We start from the raw sequence: 10,922 nt of genomic DNA on the forward strand, positions 1-10,922 counted from the left end.
ATCCGACAACTAATCTCCTAACCGTAAAAGCGGTTTTATTTACTCGTTCACCTGCCCTTACGGGGTACTTCGTTCGCTGCTTTCCCAGATTTTAATGACAGTTGCGACTCTCTGGTGCAATCACTGCCGCGAATACATTACTTCATCGTCGTCAACAATTCTAATATCGGTTGAATAATAACGCGTAAACCGTGATATTATTTTCCAATTTATTCGAAATTTCTTAAATTTTACACGATCCTTTAGTAGCGTTGATATTTCGTTCAACGAGGGAATATTGTTTCTCGACGGTAAGAAAGTCGAAACATTTACGATATCGATTCTCTCTGTGCGACTTTTCGATTGAAAATACGATTGTAAAATATCGTATTTACTTGATACTAAAATATCGAAAATATTTGAAAATAATTTTACAATTAGAATTCGTTTACAATTGCCCAACAACGAGAGTAAGTTAATTTCCCGAAATATTCGACGATAGTCGTATTCGGAGAAGTCGATGGTGTTGAGTTTGAGAGGAGTTACGTTTGGAAAGGAGGACGAGAAGCAGAGACGTGAAAATAATTCAATTTTTCGAAATACTCGACGTAATTAGGAGGCCATTTGGTGGAATCGATTTGTCGAAGTTTCATTGTTGAAGTTTCATGTATATCCGTCGACTCGTTCGTATATTTACAGTTGTTCAAAGTCGAAGTGTCGTAGTATTTTTTTTACAACGAAGAAAACGACAAAACCTATCGAACAATCTAGTATCAACGTCTCGTATCTCCGATGAAGCAACAGTAGCCTGGAAAAGAGATATTTTTAAATATTGAACTTGTTTTTCGAACTAGCAGCTACTAACTAGTAGCTTAGAAAGCAGTCCACAAAATAGTAGTAATTTGGAAAAGTAGCTGATGAAACAACAGTAATCTGGAAAGGAGATATTTTTCAGATGTAAACCTTTTTTCGAACTAGTAGCTACTAACCGATAGCTCGAAAGCTATCCGATAGAACAGCAATAGCCCGGCAAGGGGCCACATTTTGACAATTTATTTTGTTTAACGATCGATCGATCATCGTTTCTCACGCAACAGGGTTTCACGTGATAAAACACGGAAACTCGTGGACGGGGGTTCGATCTCCAGGTTGATCCAGTGCACCGTAGTCGTTCGAAGATCCAGACGACGTTCAATTCTATCTAATATCCAGTGGCGCATTGTTTAAAGGGAGTAGCGGTTTCCGAAGGGCGCGCGATATAAAAATGACACCGGTAATCGACTCTGCCCGACGACTGACTCGATTTCTCTCTCTTTTCCAGCGGCAGAAACGAATCGGGGGTGGCTGGTCGACGAGAAAAAGGGGACAGGGGCCGCGAGGTCTTGGGTAACCTGCAGCAGATGAGATAGGATTGAATGGACGTCGTGAAGACGCGGGATAAGGTGCAGAGAGGCAGCGAGAGAGGGTGAGAGGGTGGCATGGAAACGAACACACGCAGACGTATACATACGCACACATAGAAAGCGATAGAGAAAGGGAGGAAAAATGGAGAGAACGCGAGGGAACGCTGGAAATTGAGACCGAAGGAGCAGAGACGACACTCGGCGAGAAGAACCGTACCGAGAAAGGGTAGGGAAGTACCTCGGGGGAGGAAAGAAGGGACGTGGAAAGGAAAGGAGCGGAGAGAGCAGACGGGAAACAGGGAGAAAAAAATCAGAGGGACAGGGAAAGAGTTGCCCGGAGGTACACGGGCGATGAGACGAGACCGGATGAGATGAGATGATAGTGTTGCATGTAGCGCGTGCGCGTACCGACTCAATAAACATCCGTAGAAGCCTCGGTAAGACCCTGGCCTGCGCTCTGGATTACCGCCGCTACTTTCCTTTATTTTCCGGATGCAATGCCTCCCTCTTTCGACTCATCTTTACCGTGACTCTCTCACCCCGCCCGGGAACAGGGAGGACTCGTCGTTCTTTACGTACTTACCACGCTCGACTCATTTTCTTGACGAAACTAAGTCTGAGAAATCACTGCCGTCAAACGGGCCCCGATATCGCCTCGCTTTTTATCCTCAATGGTTTCGAACACCTTTTTTCCCTCGTAAAACGTTTAATTCGTTTCGTTTTCAGTTCGACCGCAGACGGAAACTCAAGAGCTCGAGAAAAGAACGATCGTGTACTTACAGGGTGTACCGATCGAATCGATCATCTTAACGAGTCCAGTAGCGATTTCGAGTTACTTTTCATACCGTGTTATCGCAAACGTTGCTCGTACTAGGTTCGTAAGATTTAGAATATTTGGAAAAATAATTATTCACGAGAAGAAAGCCATCGATCGTTCACGGTACGATGGTTTCACTGTGCGCGCGATAGTTGCCTACCGGTTGAACGATACTGTTGAGTATTTCACGATAATACTTCTTTTGAGAAATTATCAACAGTCACCGGCAGAAATTACAGAACCTGTGAAGCACTCTACGCGTTAAATATCTTATTTGTTTTTCACGATATTGGTTTCGATATTTTCCACGAGTCGTTTTAACATATGTTCTCGTGAAACGTTGAATTTGTTTCCTTCTCGATCATTCGATCATGATCACGACACGAAACTCGACAGTGGCGTAAGAACGGAAACGATCGAACGGTTATTTATGTACAATGTGACTCAGTTGTTCGGGAAAATGGAACGAACTGTCGAAGAAAAAGGGGAAAACAAAACGAGCGAACAATTTTTCGAGGTTGGAGTCATCGATGTTTTTTTGGAACGAGAACGAATACTTTTAGCATCGTGGTATAATAATCGAAACACGACCTTGAGTATCGTACGTCCATAAACGTGTAGGAATAAATGTTATTTACCAATGCATCGAAGTGGACGGGGCATAGTTAATCGAGCATTGGTTAAAATCAATTTTCTTCACCGATTGCATTGAAAATTAAATAATAAAAATAATACAAAATCGAAACTGATCATTTGTTTCGAAAATTGGATGCGTATTTTTTCTTCTAAAATCGGACCGTATATTACTATGTAGAAGATAGGCAATGATTCTATGTTCGAATTATACTTCGACGATTATAGCATTTACACGTCGCTATCGCTTTTGTGGACACGCGTGGAGACACCTTTTGATAGATACCAGCTCTATTTACGGTAGAGTGTTTTTAGATTATACGTATCGTTGTAGTACCTAAAAAATAATTAAAATAATCGGTGCAAGTATAATATATTTATACAAGGACGTACAAACGTTTGGCCCCTGATTTTTTCTTCGATACGTACGTACGTGTATATATATCCGTGCATATTTATAAAAATACTAAATGTATTATTCTTGTACAGACTACTCACTTCGATCATTATTTCGTTCGTCGACACCACGAACAATTACACAATTGTTTTTACCCCTGTAAACGTTTGCGTCGATCTTCTCGCAACAATTCGATAATCAATTGTTGTAGTTTACGAACGATAGCTTCCAATTTGATATAAACGAATCACTCGAATATACGTACAAAATAAAACTCTCCTTTTAAATAAATTTCTTTCTTTGAAGTGAATTTAACGAAATAAATATCGAAGAATCAAACGTTAAAGTACAATCGCTGTCTGTGAAGACACTTGTACGAGTCTTTGTCCAATTGAATCATCGTTCGTTCGAAAATTAGTAACGCTTCGACTAAGACGAATCCATTACTTTTAGATTCTCCAGTTTACCTCTGGAAGCTCTAGATTTTGGTCGGGTGGATCTTCGGATTTTTTGTTCTTCGTTGGAAAAAAGTGGAACTTCATTCCCCACGTAACTTTGCTTTCCTTGTCCGCGTTTCTGGAACAAATCGATACGGCCAAGGTTCGTATTGTTCGATTCTGTTCGTGTTTTGAATCGACAAACCCGTAAAAAAAAGTTTTTCGAGTTTCGTTGCAATCGTATACGGTGTTACGAGGAGTAAACACCGAGCGGAAACTTTTACTGTAAATTGTCCATTACGACGAAAGTTTCTAAATTGTCTCGACGGGGTAAATTGTCGACTAAATTGTTCCTACATTTCCTTTCTCACAGTTGAATGCGAGTTGACTTATTTCGTAGTACGATCGTTCAAGTAGAGATTATTCAATTATAAGACTGTATCGTCGCGAAGAAAGTTTTTCAAATTCAAAATCGATTGACCGTAGTTTACTCGAGCACGCGTTAACATCGAATATGTCGATAAAAGTGAACGCACACGAAAGTAATTGAATTAAAGCGACACCGTTGAGCTTCTCAGTGAAAAACTACAGGAACTTCGATTCTCTTCGGGCGAAGTTTGCGCTTCAAAACGATCAGCGAAACGCCTTCGTCCGTTACGTCGATTTTTTTTTATAAAATTTATACCACGGTTCACCGAGCTCGATCCTGAATATCTCCAGAGGCGACAACACCGGGTTACAATATGTGCGCATATTGTAAATGAAAAAAAAAGAAAAAAAAAACGAGAAAAAAGAATTGGTTCAAAAAAGATGTAATCGTCTTTCGTTTAAATATTTACCGATTCGTGTACATAATTCTGACTAGAGGTTGTACGAAAGGTAGCGTAAGTGCTGCGTAAATAGGCGACCAGGCCAATTAAAGCGATAGAAACATCGAGTCTCTCGTTACGCTCTTTACACGCGGGCGAAATGTGTTACAACTGTCGGTGTACCCTTTCGTATCTTTACAATAATCTCACATCATATGCGCTCGTTATCAACGAGCAAACGATCCTTTCGAGGGTCGGTCAAACGCGCGTGTTTCAATTCGGATTTATCTTATTTGCGCGGTTCGTGGTTACTCAAGTTTTTATTAACGCGTTCGCGTTTTAATTACACGTTCGTTAATTTCTTGGGAGCGTCGAGCGATTTGATCGTTTTCAACGTTGGACGCGAGAAAACGTCAAAAACATTCGACCGGACGGTAAATTATCTTATAAATATACATATACCGAAATCGACGATTGCATTGGGTCGTTCGGAAAGTCATTTCGTTTTCCAAAACGGAGAATATACAATTTAATAAAGTGTTTATGCGCTCTAAAAAAATCGTGTTTCATTCTCACCAAAAGAAACGAAACGACTTTCCGAACAATTCAATATATTTGTCGAAGGTGTTAGCGCGTTGAGTGATACAAAACCGTTTTAAGAATCGATAGATTTGAACGTTTATCGGATTATTTATGGTGTAGAACTTTGTACAAAATTTATACAAACTTTCTGCCCAGTTGATAGATCTTCTTCACAATTTCCATAGAAAGTGCTGTTATGTTTTAAATTAACTCGATTTTTGAATCGACTCGTAAAAATATCTGCTTGCAGTCTGTAACACTTTAAACGTAAATGTTAATGACCTGTAACTTTTAACTTTGTTGTATAAAAATCTGTACATCTTCCATGAGGTTGTACATATAAATGTGCGATGAAAATGATCGATACCCGTAGTATCTTCATTTTGTAGTATCTGCCAAAGAATTAGAATCGAGATGCTTTCTGGAGAGAGGTCCGAATCGGTTAAATTGCGTCGGAAATTACTGTTCTAGTCTTTTAAACTACATTCGTAGTTACTGAATAGCTCTCGAAGAAATTGCTGTTTCCACGAATCGTAAAGTATAAATTCATCACTCGCAGTTATGCAATTTGGAAAACAGAATCGACAATGGCGAGTCCGTTGACATCCGTAACGATTTTACGGTCCATCTGTTTCGATTTCGATTCAACGATAAGTACAGCCCTGATCTTAATTGGTACAATATTGAAACGGAATTCTGGTGACATATTCTCACACACAAGAGCTTACAGACTTATAGGCTCTTTTCTCAGGAAGCTTCTCAATTATAAGATTACTCGGAAAATCATTTCGTTCTCCAAAATGGAGAATGTATAATTTAACAAAATGTTTACACGCTCTAAAAAAACCATGTTTCATTTTCACCGAAAAAAAACCAAACGACTTTCCAAAGAACGCAGTATTACCTAATTTTGGCGCGTAAAGAAACGAGTAATACCACCCTCTGGACAGCAATGCGGGCAACGTGGAGAATCTTTCTGAAAATCGCGAGCAGCCCCGATCTCGAAAACGTCTCAACGGTTCGTCGTGCCCGATGCTTCGCGAGGAAGGAAGTTACGCTCCTTCCGAAGCGACGGCTACTCACCCTTTACTTAATTGCGAAAATCCAAGAGTCGTAAGGTAGACCAGGCTCGGTCTTTCGTGCGCTGGGGTTCGGTTAGCAGCGCGACCAGACCCTTAGGTCCCCAGGAAGGACGCTTTCTCTTTCTCGTCGCGCCTTCTCGCTTCTTCCGGTTCGTCACAACCCTTCGCTCGGCGTATCCGGAGCTGTGGAGAATTAGAGACGCGGAGGACGAGGAGAACGACAACGACGTCGACGACGACGTCGAGTTCCTTTCTTCTCTCTCTCTATTATCTCTCTCTCTCTGTTTCTCTCTCTTTGTCTCACTCCGTCCCGAAGTTCTCCGTTTCTCTTTGCTCCCGTCCCTCTTGTCCTCCGCCTCGGTTCTCGATTCTCCTGCTACTCTATGCCGGGAAGCCTCCATTAAATTCATTAGGCCATTAGTGGCTGCAACCCTCCAAGATGGCTCCCGTCGCCTGGCAACGCTCTGCTTCTCCACGCTCCTCTCTGTGTCTCTCCTTCTTTGTCTCGTTGGACTCCAACCCCGTACGGCGTCCCCAGCGGTCTCTCTTCCACCCTGCCTGTCTTCCAGCATCTCCCTCCGTCCCTCTTACCGGCTTTACGTGTCTCCCTCTCGAGCGGGTGGGTCTTGGCGGGTGTAATTAGATTCAACGAGCGAAAAGGGAAGGCGGTGGGTAGGTTCGCAGCTCGGAGAAGGCGGCGGTGGCCTAGGAGGGTAGCTCGAGAGCGAGCTACGTTACCGAAGAGGGCCATTGCCTCCGGATGTCCAGAGTCTCGCGTCGTTTCTCCGCGATCCTGCCACCGATCCACCCTCTTCTCCCTCATCTTCACCCCCTCCTACACACACCACCCCCTGGTTTTCTCAGTCGAACAATACGTGTTTTTTTTCTTCCTTTCTTTTTTTTCTTTTCTTTCTTTTTTTTTTTTTTTTTGACGCGGTTGCGTGGAACGTCGAGGAAGAAGTTTAGTGCGAGGATTATGTTATTCGAGGAACGGGGAACTGGAACGGTGCAGACTATCTTACCGTTCGAACGTTAGGGTCTGACTTTCTCGGATACCGATAGACGAGCAATCGAGAGAATTTGTCCCCCCACGGATCATCCGGTGACCGAAGGAGTTCTTTTATTTTTGCAAAATCTCGTTTTTGGTAACACGTCGGCGCTCTTCTCCGAATGATGTAAAATTCTAACGGGTTGCGTGGTAATCCGCAATCGATCGGAATTAGATCGAGCGAAAGAGATACGAGAACGCACGAGATAGCGACCGAAATGTTATTCTTTATTCGTGGCCGAGTAACGTCTGGAATTTGTTTCCAACCTCGGTGAATTTATTCGAACCTCGGTCTCATTCTCCGCAGCGAAATTTCTTTCTCGTTTCTTAACGAGAAGGTTCGTCGTTCCTCTGTCTTCTTTTTCTTATTTATCTTACCTTTTTCCAAACACGTAGGTTCCCATCTTTTCTAACAATGATACCGTACGTTTGCACTTTCATTTTTACTTTTATTACAAACGTCGACGTTTCATTCTCGACTACTTTCACGGTCTCGAACATTCGACCGTAACTATATTTTTATATTTTTAACTCGTTGCGTTCCACTATGTACGACAGTTCAATTATTCGCTTTTCATTTCTTCTATTTATATTCTCTAAACGGATCTCCATTTTTCACTTTTAATCATTTTTTTTTCACGAATATACTTCGTATATAAAAGTCACTTATCGCACTTCTCCGAAAAGACAAAATGTACGTCTTTACCTATGCAAAAAAGATTTAACGTATCTCTCTGAAAGGACCAAAAAATGACAACTACACAACGCTTTAAATAACATCCATTAAGCGGTGCTTAAAATTTGATTTGCTTTCGAAACGCGTTACAAAAAATTACAAATTTTCGTTCGAGATAATATTCCTGCAATCAGACTCCAAAACAGTTCGTTCACGATTATCGATCGGTGTAATTGCAAAGGGGATCGTTTAACAGAAGTCCGTTTCTATTTATTCCGCACGGATGGATGTCATTCGAGTGAATGAAACGTCCTCACGCTGATAAGACGAGTCTATTACGACTACTCTAACATAGAAGTTTTATGGTCGACTTAATTTGAGGCAATTATACATTGTATTTGCGTAGTCATAATTCACGTGCGACGCCGGAATGGTAAAGCACACAGTACACGCAATAGATAAATACGACAAAAGTATTTTTCATTTCAAATAAGACAGTTTACGTTGAACATTTGAACGTCCGAGTTCGCGTGTAAAAAAAAAATAACGAACATTCCGTTGAACGTGGCCGGTTAAATACCTTAAAAATCTCACGAACGTGTACAAAGTTGCACGAAATAATAATAATAGAATTAGTTTGCCCGAAGATACGTTTTATTGTTAAGTCATTGTTTTGTAAATGTAAGAGATAAGAAATCTCGCGAGGATCAGTGCAATTAAGGAAAAAGGAGAATCTGCAATAAAGTGAGAAAACTTACCGATTTGCCGGAGCCTTATCTTCTTCTCGAGTACAAGGTGAACGATGATTCACGCTTACAATGAATACGTAATTATTATGTAACGTATACTTTATAAATTACTAGATCGTATTTAAACTCCAATTTTAAACACATCGATACGTTCTTAGCGTGGATACGGTCTTCGATGTTTGCAATAAATTCGCAGTTACGTGATATAATAACACGTAGATTGGATATTTCGGGAGTAAATCTCGTTGAATTTTTCTCAGATCTTGAAACATGATTTCGTTCGTTAATCGAGGGAGACAGTGGAGCGAAATAATATTCGAAAGGATCGATCGTTTATAAATATTACTTTCCAACGATTGTAGCTTTGTCAGAATTGAACGTACATTTCGAACGATGAAAATAATACATTATTCGATGTTAAACGGTGTCTGAAATTTATTTTTGATTTAGTTCCTTTTGTCTTAATGACAGTGGAATGTACACGTGTACGTTGCTCGCGTAAACGGAAACTTTTGCGCGAATTTCTGCGCATTCGTTCGCATTATTCAAATTGTCTCCCCGCGTACACATGTAGGGAAAGGAAAGTCTATTTTCATTCGAGGCTAGGTTTCTGCATGGTTAGTAAGTTTCAGTTACTTCGCATAGTAGCTCGTCGAAGAAACTGATTATCCGAGACCGACTACGAGCTCTTTGTATTTCTACTCACGTTTCTCTTCCTTTTCCAAGTTCTATTTAGGGCTGTGTTCCTCCACTGGTTCAATCTGCTAAGGACGAAACGAATGGAATTATTCCGATCGCTTCTGGATAAAATATTCGATGCACACGCGTTACAATTACCCAAGTATCGATATTATTATTCTAAAATAGAAAAAAAAAGGGATAATCGGTTTTCGAACGATACTCGACGAATAAGAATAAGATTTTGCGTGCATCGTGCTTATAAGTAATAATATAATAATAAGTAGAACGATTTCGAAACGCGTTTTCGATAATTTAGCGAAATATTTTGCGTTTTCTCGATGTACAATTTTCACTTTTTAACTTTAAACGAATTCAACGTAAAAGTTACGTTCTGTGCGGAAAACATTCTCACGTATTGAACATACGTACACGTTGAACGCTCATAGGCGTTTACCGCACGCGATATACTGAGCGTAATCAAAGGGCTAAACAGTATTTTGCTCCAAGTTTATTGGTAAATCTTTCGGATAAACTGATTCAACGAACCGTGCTTTAAACACGATTAAAATGCAACGAATTTCTTTAAGTTAAAGTATCAAACGCATTTTTATGAATTATTCTATACTTGTTCCCAAGAGTTGAGGAATATTTTTAGTAATTGTTGCGCGATAAAAAAAATTTGACTTTTAAACACGATCGAAGTAGACGCAGACATTCGTAGTAAGACCGAGCAGTTGGCCAAATCCAACAGGTTCTTCCGAGTCTTTACAGTTCGGTGTAATTGCGTAATTTGTTCAATTTTAGTGGAAACGAAGAGTGGTGTGTATATTTTGAAATTATTTCTAGCGTGTTCTCTCTCTTCGTGAAAATGCTCCAAGTTACACGTACTAAAAGGTCTGTAGACAATTAACGCGATATCTTTGCAAAGAATGGCGCAATTAGTGGTAATAACGAACGAATAATACAGTGACGGTGAGCTTACAATATCGTGCGTGTTTAATCTTTTTCGAGGATACTTATCAAAGCTGATAATTTGGATACACAATGCCGAAGATTCGATATAGTAATTTCTCGTATTTTCTGTATTCCTAATTTTCTACATACGGTAACGTAACGCGTGTATTTTTAGGGGATTTTAAAAACAATCTACGCAATAATTGTTCCACTTCTGGAACGGCAACTAAAAAAAGTCTATCCCAAGTATAATTTGAACGAGCAGGAAGTAGGTATACCGATCTTCTTCGTCGTGAAATTAATCGTTCGAGAAGTCGGTGTCGTTTCGTGCAAAACGTAAAACTTTGAAAACCGTGTACGACAGTCACCGAAAACGAAAAAAAAAACTCGAGTTCGTCGAAGTATCGAAAAGTTCGCACTCGTACGAAATAAATTATTAATAGAGGCGCGCTATCTTGGTTGCATCTATCGTCAAGAGTAAAAACGTTCGAATAAATTACTTACACATTGTCTGATAAAATCAACGAGAATTCATAATCTTCGCAAGATACACACGAGAGGTACGGTTGAGCACGTTTTCCACAGAGACACGTGACCGACCTGGAATGCAAGAACTCGCAGTGCGAGGTGTCGTACGAAAATGAAAGTCCCGTATGCCTATACGCAAAGAGTCGT

The sequence above is a fragment of the Ptiloglossa arizonensis genome, chromosome 8 (genome assembly GCF_051014685.1).
Source record: "Ptiloglossa arizonensis isolate GNS036 chromosome 8, iyPtiAriz1_principal, whole genome shotgun sequence".
NCBI lineage: Eukaryota > Metazoa > Arthropoda > Insecta > Hymenoptera > Colletidae > Ptiloglossa > Ptiloglossa arizonensis.